This window comes from Pyrgilauda ruficollis, unplaced genomic scaffold (assembly GCF_017590135.1).
Source record: "Pyrgilauda ruficollis isolate IOZ18807 unplaced genomic scaffold, ASM1759013v1 scaffold24, whole genome shotgun sequence".
Lineage (NCBI taxonomy): Eukaryota > Metazoa > Chordata > Aves > Passeriformes > Passeridae > Pyrgilauda > Pyrgilauda ruficollis.
In genome coordinates, this window is record NW_024523648.1 from 16,318,306 (window position 1) to 16,327,743 (window position 9,438).

Sequence of the window (9,438 nt, forward strand, 5' to 3'; positions counted from 1 at the left end):
GATTAGCAGTGCTCCTTCCTAGACTTGCCTTTCTTCCCTTTTTAGGTCATTTTCTTTCTTGTAAAGATACAGAGAAAGTGTTATTGCAATTCCCAAATGTTTCTGCTAATTATAGAAAAGAGAAAGACAGCACATGGTACACAGTCTTGCTTGTAAAAAGGCAAACATTTGTACTATGTGATAAGCTGATTTAGATGTATTAGTGATTTGGTAAAATGTTCATTGCTGAAAAATTTAGATAGCCTGTATTTCTTCAAAGAGATTGAGCTAAATATAAAAGAAACCCTATTCTAATGCAAATAATTTAAGGCCAATGTTTAAGTGAAAGTTGATTATGTTGATTAATCTAAACTAATCAGTCTGCGGACCCAGACCTTCCAATTGAATTCTAACTGTCCCTCTCATATTAATTCTGATAGAACTATGAAAGAATGCACTCACCAGTACTTCTAATTTGACAATACAGCAGCTAAGAAATACCTTTATAGACTGAAAGAAGACTAAGAATTAAATAACTTGTTCACAGATAAGCACTGCTATCCATAATTTTTAGTGTTGAGCTGTGTCAGAACAGTGATAACTGCATGAACCATTTTAGCTGCTTAGTGCTAGGAGCAACCTTTTATGCAGCTACAGAAGTTCTGTCAGGACTGACCATTTCAGGAACTGAGTTGGAAAATTATTCTGCAACAATAGATAGGACACTACAGGAGACGGTTTCCATTTCTGCATGGGGGTTTGTGTAGCATGTTTTAAAATAGTTTGTTGTTTTTAGAAGTAACTTGGCAGTATAAATATGCAATAACATTACAGTAAACACTACAGAAATACATACAGGAATAACTGATCTGGTAGGTTTCTTTTTTCAACATCCAGTTAAGCTGTCTGCATCCTCCCCAGCCTCATAGGCCTTGGGAGCTGGAAAAAGTCCCAACATATTTCAGCAAGGGGACCTTTCAGGATGTCCTATCAGCCTCACCAGTGTCCAGAAATTAATGAATATTGCAGACTAGTCCAGCGCATGGCTCCTTTCCTGCCCAGAATGAGCCACACAGTTTTTGGAGGGATGCTCCACATGATCTGTGGTGCATTTGCACTGGGATGCTGTGACCCAAATCAGCCCAGAGTTCTGATAGCCCTAGCAGGATCATGGCTCTTCTGCTGGGCACAAAGGGATGAGAGAGGCCAAGTGCTTACTTGGAGATTGAAGTACCTGGATATTCTTGAGTGAAAAACAGTGTGTAGCAGTAATCATTACAGTATTAACTCACTGTAAGCTTCATTTTTGAAACCAGCCTGTTACCACCAATGTTATATCAAGTTTCTAATTAAAATGCCTACTTAAGGAAAAAAAGAAGTGTTTCAGCTGTTTAGAAACAAGACAGTGTAAAAACAAATACGTGACTGTACGGAATAGCAAAACTTTTTTTCATTACTTAGGAGAATGCAGTCTGACTCAAAACTTATGTGCTATAATATGACATTAATTTTTAAGTAGAACAATGTGCCTGCCTTTTTTCTGGGGAGACTTAAATAATCCTTCCACTTTCAAAAGCCAATGCTCACAAATCCTAGGAACTGTGCTCCTGTCTAATGTACCCTCTGTACCTGTGCAGGGTTTCAGTGCTCTTAGGACCCCCAGCAAATTACTGATTGATAAAAAGTTCCTGTATATTATACTCCTGGGGCCTTTTTAAGCAAAACTTACTTTTCATTGCGCAGACTTTTTAATTGCAATTGTTTGATGTATGACCAGCAACATTTCAGGAAGTCACACCCAGCATTAGATGTGGAATAAAAGGTGAGAAAAGCAACCATGGGAAAGGAAGTTTGACAAGAGAACTTCCTTCTCAATATGTGCCTAAGCAATAGACTTCTAGCTCCAAACTGACTGGAATTTAATAAACAGCCTAAAAAAATAGAAGTCTTGCTGACAAGTCCAGCTACATTTTAGGTAAGTCAGAAACAGAACCATTTTACTGCATGATGATTAAACAGCTTTGGAACAAAAGCTGTTTAGAACAGTAAAGGGAAACATTTAATGTTTTTTAAAAAATTTAGCAAACACAAACTGAAGGATATTATCCTTCAAGCCATGGCCCTATATCAGAAAAGGGAACAGAAACAATTATTTATTTCAGTATACAATTCTCAGTGGTTATTATATGCTCCTCATAGTACAAGAAATCAAACTTACTGGTGGCTGACCCTACCAATCAATTTATTTTTCCAATTCTATTTTAAAAAGTAAAAACAATTTAAAAGCCTTTTTCTTAGACTGAAACTGTATCAAAAAACAAATCCAGAAGTTATCTTTAGATCAACACATTATTTTTAAGGTCTAGGAAAAGTGGCAGCAGAAATTATTAAAAAAAAAAAAAATCAGAAAGCACCCTGCTCCCTACCCAACAGTCCCACCACATATAAAAAATAAGAAGTTACATCACCAGCTAAATCTAATAAAACAGAGATTTAATGCTCAAGTGTATATAACAGCATATAGAATATCTTACTCTCTTACCTTCTTTCCATATATGAATCTGCTGCTGTATCACTGCATCAATACAACACATTCTTGCTGCTTATCTTTCTGGTTTCACATATTTACCAAATTTTCCACTGCACATCTCTTTATTTTAAAGAAACTTTATTTTGGCAAGCTTCCCTAAATTCACTTACCTGGCACACAAATAATCCTTGCTACGAAACAAACACTACTTTCATCCAGTTATAAAGAAACCCTTGGAAATAAAAAGTGCAGTCTAGAAGGAGAGTGTAAACAGCCTGCAACTTAGCAACCTTGCACAGGCCATGGCAACAGCTTGCAGCCAAGAACCAGGAGATGTGTATGACATACTTTGCTGACTAGATCATAGACAGGGGACTCCTGCTACTTAATTTGGTATGTGTATGTTGCTGTGTACCATAGTAACCCGTTTCCACTTGAGCTCAAGTTCTCACACAGATGCCTCCCCATTAGCACAGCCATCCCTCAAGGCAATGCCACAGAAACTACAGCTGAGCTGTACCTGGCCCCTAAGTCAGCAGCTGATCGCTTGGTTTTTCTTCACCTGTTTGAAAGAATAGTGGATTTTGAAGATCAGCCCAAAATCAGATCAGTCATGTTAATCAACAGCATTACAACAGCCTTGGAAGTACAGCACACACTTCAAATATTCTCTGTGCAGAGTTACACTTGAATTACACATACATTGTCTTGAACAGCTATAAGAACACTTGAATTTTCAAATTATATTATCTTTCTCAGTGCTTACTTTTTATTCTTACTGCATGAAACTATAATGTAAGCTGTCTGAAACTTCTTACACCAGTGCCTTCTAAAGTGGTTTTAAATTTATGGGAAAATAGCACTGAGATCTAATTTGTAGAGATTCCTTTTTGGTTTACCTTTATACATTCACTAATCTGCACTTTTTTATAAGCATAAATTCTCAACCTAAGATCATTAAGGCTTAGTGCTATATAAAATATTGTCACCAAATGCCTTTCCTATTCTGAGATAAATCTAAATAGAAAAGATAACAGATTCATATATTAATACCAGGCATTAATTTGGCCAAAATTGCATACTTCTCAAGTATTACACTCATGACCTCAAATTCCAGGTAAGTGGAATTATTTTCTTAAATTATCAGAATTAGTTTTGCTTGATAGTAAATTCCTTGTCTGTGAAACTTGTAGAATAAATCCTGATCTGATCTCTCATTTTTTAGGTTCCTGCCCATAAACAATGAAATGGGAGTTTTAAAAAATATATGTATATAGGGATTGTCAGAACTAGTTCCATGCAAACTTCAAGCACTTTTGAGTTCCTGTCAGCCAACTAACAATTCTTTGTAGCATGTAGTAGAATATCATGTTACAAGTTCTCAAGAACATAATCTTATTTAAAAAAGAGTTTTTTTACACTGCACACCTTTATGAGTAATTTAAATTTATTACCAATTACAGCTATCCCAGTGGCTAAAATATTTCTAAGGAGGAAAGGCAAAGCTAATAGAGCTGTTAGACTGGCATGATGGCCAGTCTGGATTGACAGGGGCAGCACAGTGAAGCACTTGATGTGCCACTATTAGATTTCCTTTGGAAGCATCCACATTTTAAGTGATTTAAACTGAAAGCAACAATTAATCTCTGCATTTTCACTCTGACTGTAAGTATGAATATGCAAATAAAATAACTTTACCTTTATGATCAATGATATTGTTAGTGTTCACTGCTCTGAACTGCATTAAATGACGCATCAAACTATCCTTCAGCATTTTGCAAAGACTGTGGTGTGATAACTCAGTCTGTTGCTTCTATAATCAGAAATTCTGAGAGTATCACTTCTGGTGTGGTGAATTTGACCGGTGTTATTGCACAGTTCCTCCTCACCAGAACACGAGTGTATTACGGGAGGTACTGACTGTAGGTTCCCAGAATAACAGACCACTTGTCTTACCTTTGCTTTCTGAACTACCTTGCTTTCAGCTGTACACACACTGCTTTCAAACTACATAAATTCTGTCAACATAAAATAATGAGCTAAACTAATTGACAGGGTGTCCTTCAACACTATTTCTAAAGAGTGATTATGCACACAAAAGACACATTTAATATTTGCATGTTGATCTCCATGCTACTTTAGTCACTGCAGATACTTGTTTGTCTCTATCAGCCATCCTCCTGTGGGTTGGAAGTTAACAGTCTGGCAAGTTATCAGCATCAATTAAAAAAAAATATTCAAGCCTGTTGCCATGTGTGACCAGTGGAACAATCCTTACTGCAGCATGCTCAAAGCCAAGTACTGCAGGAGGTGGCAATCACAGACCTATCCACATCTGTACAAAACAACCATCTGCAGCACAGCAACATCAGTATTTGATTCCAGAAGGATCCTATGCTGAACAAGCATGAGACACAGACTTTTTTAGATCTTATACTGCAAGAGCTGAGCCCATCATTATTTGCCTCCAAAAGTAACTGAGCCAAGGTGGCATATTGAGTTGTAACAATGCAATTATATCTACCTTCTAATGCTTTTTCTTTTTATAATTTTAGGGAGAGAGGCAAACCAGTATTCATATAATTTTGGTCTCCATGTCTTTGTAGGGAACGTTGAACCAATCTTACTCAAATGTGTTAAACACTAAACCTCACAAGGTAGGTTTTTCTCTCTGAATTCATATTTAAAAAGCATGAAATAAAAAGCACTGACTGTCAGTGCCTTGATTTGCTAGTAGAAAGATTCAAAGTGACTCTAGCAAAACCATTCTTTCTTGGAAGTCAAAAGCTAAGACTTTATGAGAGGTAACAGATAAATCCACACCCTCCTTTATTACCACATAAAGGATTATGTACCTCTGGAAATATATATTTAATTTTCTGTGCTTTCAGACCATCTATTTTAAGCCATGGGTATTTAACATAGGTGGAAGTTTTAACTTAAGATTTAATGAAAATAAAATTCCTGTTTATAAAGCTATGCAAAATGGTCTTTTACATACATAATTTACACTAGTATGACTGTGGATTAAGTGTCTCAGTAGGAACAGCCAGTGGGATATTGTTATTTTTTAAACAATGCCAAGAAAACTACAGAAATTAAGGAAAAAGGAAATATTGCAAAGAAGCTCTTCCCTGTCTGAACTACACAGACACCAAGAGAGACTGATCCTTTTTCTACTGCTTACTCAGCAGTGTTTTTTGCAAAGTTCTGTGGATTTCATTAAAGCTCACGAACAATCAGCTCAAAATGTAAAGGGGACCACTAAATTTCAGCAACTAATTTGGGTACTACATACATTTTTTTTGAAAACTTCAATTCTCTGCCATTCAGAAATGCTTGCAAATATAACAGCCTTTTCTTTAGGGACAAGTCATTGACTAAAGACCTATAAAAGGGAAAGCTACTGAATTGTTTCATGGCAATGGACTAGAGTGATGGATAAATGGCACACTATTACTTAGAAGGTGTTATTTCAGACCTGGAAAGTTAGTACTTTGGTTTAGAACTGAGACGTATTTTAAGCAGCAACACACATGACCTGGATTAGAACAGACTAAAAATTGCATGGAAATCAAATGAATCCACTCATTTCCCCACAAACACCTCTTTATGTAAATTTAGCAATAGTGTTGTCACATGACAGAATGTGAACATGTACAAATGTCTATGCCATGAATATGTGTAATACATAAGCTAACAAACTTCATATTGTTCTACTGACACCAAAATCACTCAAAATCTGTGAAAAGTTGTTATGTACATAATAAATCCATCTGGTAGTTACTGGTAGTCTTTCCTAAGTTCTGCTAAGGTTTATGTCTTTACCACTAGAGAATGAGTGGTTTCATTTTGCATTTATTATTCTGCATTTATTAATATTTGCTTTGCTGCAGCACATCATTGTTCAAACATTACTACCTGCATAAATTCAAGGAGACAGAAACCAATTCATTTGATACATTGATCCAACTAAACATAAAATTAACTTTACATGGATTTCAAAGAATTACTATAGTAATAGCTTTAGCATCTCACCTCATTTGAATGTGACTAGATCTATATGACCCATACAGCAATAAACAGTGACTTTTTTTTCAAGTTGCATTATAGGTAAGTTCATGAGAACAATTGCAATTACAAGCTGTGTGGTCACAGGTGTCTAGGGGCCTCTTACCCTTACTATGGGTGAGTCCCCAGATAATGATCCTCATGATAGTTTCAGCTCGAGCACAGCTCTAAAACTTTACCACCATGGATACAAGTAGTTACTCTAACCTGGTCAAAATACAGAATTAAAACATGCTCATCTGATCTTCCTACAACCATCAGGTACTTTGCTTGAGATCTGAAGTCACATAGCATGCATCAGTTGGCCACTTGTTAAGCTTTCCCCAAGCTCTGCTAGGTCACCACAGCTGCCAGGCAATACTCATTCACTTTGTGTGTTCTCACTAAGTACCATAGTTAACAGTAAGTTGTTCAGTTGCTGTCAACCAAGAGTGGCTTAAAGTTCAAACAGAATGTTCCCAAGGCAGGCTGTGCCCTACCTTTAGAGTAGTGGTTTTTAAACCCACTTTTGCTGATAGCGTATGTGTGGTCAGAGCAAAATTAAAGACCACTTACAATTTACCTTAACTGTCAAAAACATAAATGATTCCATATTCTCCACCTATTTCAATGATTTCTTACTTACATTTTATTTCATCTATGGATGTTTTGGCCAACCTTACTCACCACACCTCTATACAAGGTAACTAATTCACACAGGTTTCTGGATGTTATTCTGGGACTAGTTAATGTAGTAGCCACAAAACCTGCTCCGGCATAGACTCCCTTCCATGGATGGAATCTCCTGCCAGAAGCCTGCTCCTGTGGGGGCTTTCCACAGCCCGCAGCTTCCCTCAAAGTAGATCCACCTGCACCCCACATGGCATCCTTCACTGGCTGCAGAGCTGATACCTGTTCCTCTGAAGCCTCCATGGGCTAGAGGAATGACCTGAGTTACCATGGTCTTTTCCACAGGTTGCAGGGGAATCTCTGTTCCCACATCAGGGACCTCCTGCCCCCAACCCTTTGTGTCTGCAGGGCTGTTTCTGTCACGTTTTTGTCACTCTTCTCTCACAGCTGCTACGTAAGTGTTTTTCACACTCTGTTCAATGTCCAGTCTCTTCTCACAGAGCTTCCCCCTCTGGATGGTAAAATTAGCAAATCTGGGATCATTAAAGTTTCACCTGAAGATCAAAAGGACAGTAAAAAAGTCATATTGCCAATCATACAGCTTTTGTAAATGTGTTTTGTTTTGGCTTTGATTTTCATTAAAAAGATGCACTTGCTTATCTACATGCAGGAGATTTTATTTGAACAAAATATAGAAACTGAGTTTTCTATTTACTTCCCAGGTTCTCCTAACAACCATTAATCAACACTGTTCATTAAAAATATATATCACTGAGGATTTTTGCAATTGTTGGGGTAGGTTTCTTTTTGGTGTGGGGTCTTGTTCTTGGTTAGTTTGAGTCTAACCTTTAATATGAAGACTTCTGTGTGTATCCAAAAGGCCATAAGCTGAAAAATATGATTACAAGTTACAACTCCATTTAATTGATGTCAAAGATGCAGGTCACTTGGATAGTCTATCACAAAACAAGGAAGCAATTTTTGTTGTATGCAATCCCATCTAGTCAGTAGTCTTACTGCATTGTTAATTCAAGAATATCCTACCCATCAGTAAATTAAAAAACACATGCCCAGTGCTGCACCTTATAAACAACTTGCTTGTAAGTAAAGCCACCTTGCTTAGGCAACACAGCATCTAGTCATCCCTTCCTCTTCAAATACACAATGACATGAAACTCTGGACAGGTTCAAATCTCTTTAAGCAGCACACTATTTCCTGTTTGTTGCAAAGGCCTCTGGAATCACGTGTGGAACACAACTATATAATTAAAATACTAAAGAGAAAACAATATTCAGAAGATTACACAACACATAATAATCAAACATTAACACTTCTGAACAAAGTCCAGTGTAGGTTCATACCAGGTCGTTGATTGTTCATTTGTTAACCAGTCACATAATCAGATTAGTTTTGTCCTGCAGCCTACCCCTGTGCTATGAATACTAATGCCACCCAACTTTCATTTTACTAGCACAATTGCCTCCATTTAAATCACAATAAACTTGAAGGTAGCTCTGCTGTTACATACTTGAAGACATAGATTAGGTTGAAAAAAAGGCAAATGTTAAATGAAAAGCATATATCAATCTATTTTTTCTGTTCCTTTCTTTAACATCTTGTAAAATTCTCAATTCAATACGACATTATGATCTTATGAAACTGAAACAATTTTGCAAAGTCATTTCATCTTTTCCTACTACTGTTTTCCTGCAGCCCATTCATTTTATGATTTAGATAAATATCTAAATGGCAGCCCAGTTTAGGATGAAACTAAGAACCAGAACACTGAAATATCCTCAAGGCAAAAATCACATTTTCCTGATCCACTGTACAAATCTAGCCCTAATGAAATTGTAGCTTTCCTATATTTTGCAGTTAAACTGTGTATACGGTTTTTTCCTACTACCTGAGGCTGTGTATCTACTGCTGCATGTGTCACAGAATTTAGTCTGTCAAAATGGCACAAGTGTGGACTTGTGCCATCATACTGCATCTAATGACGATTAATAGTGTTTTCTTGACTACCAGGTTATTAACAAGCTATACTGAATGCTATCAGCCTTACTCCTTGCATTCCCTAACAGAGTTTTGGTCTCTTTTTCTGGCAAATATCAATAAAAACCAAGAAGATCGATCCTTACTTTTCTATTATTCTTACCAAATACTGCCTCTGATACCACCAGCATGTAGAATCCACATCAAATACATACCTTGCATTCAGTAGTGAGGACTGCATTCATCTTAACTA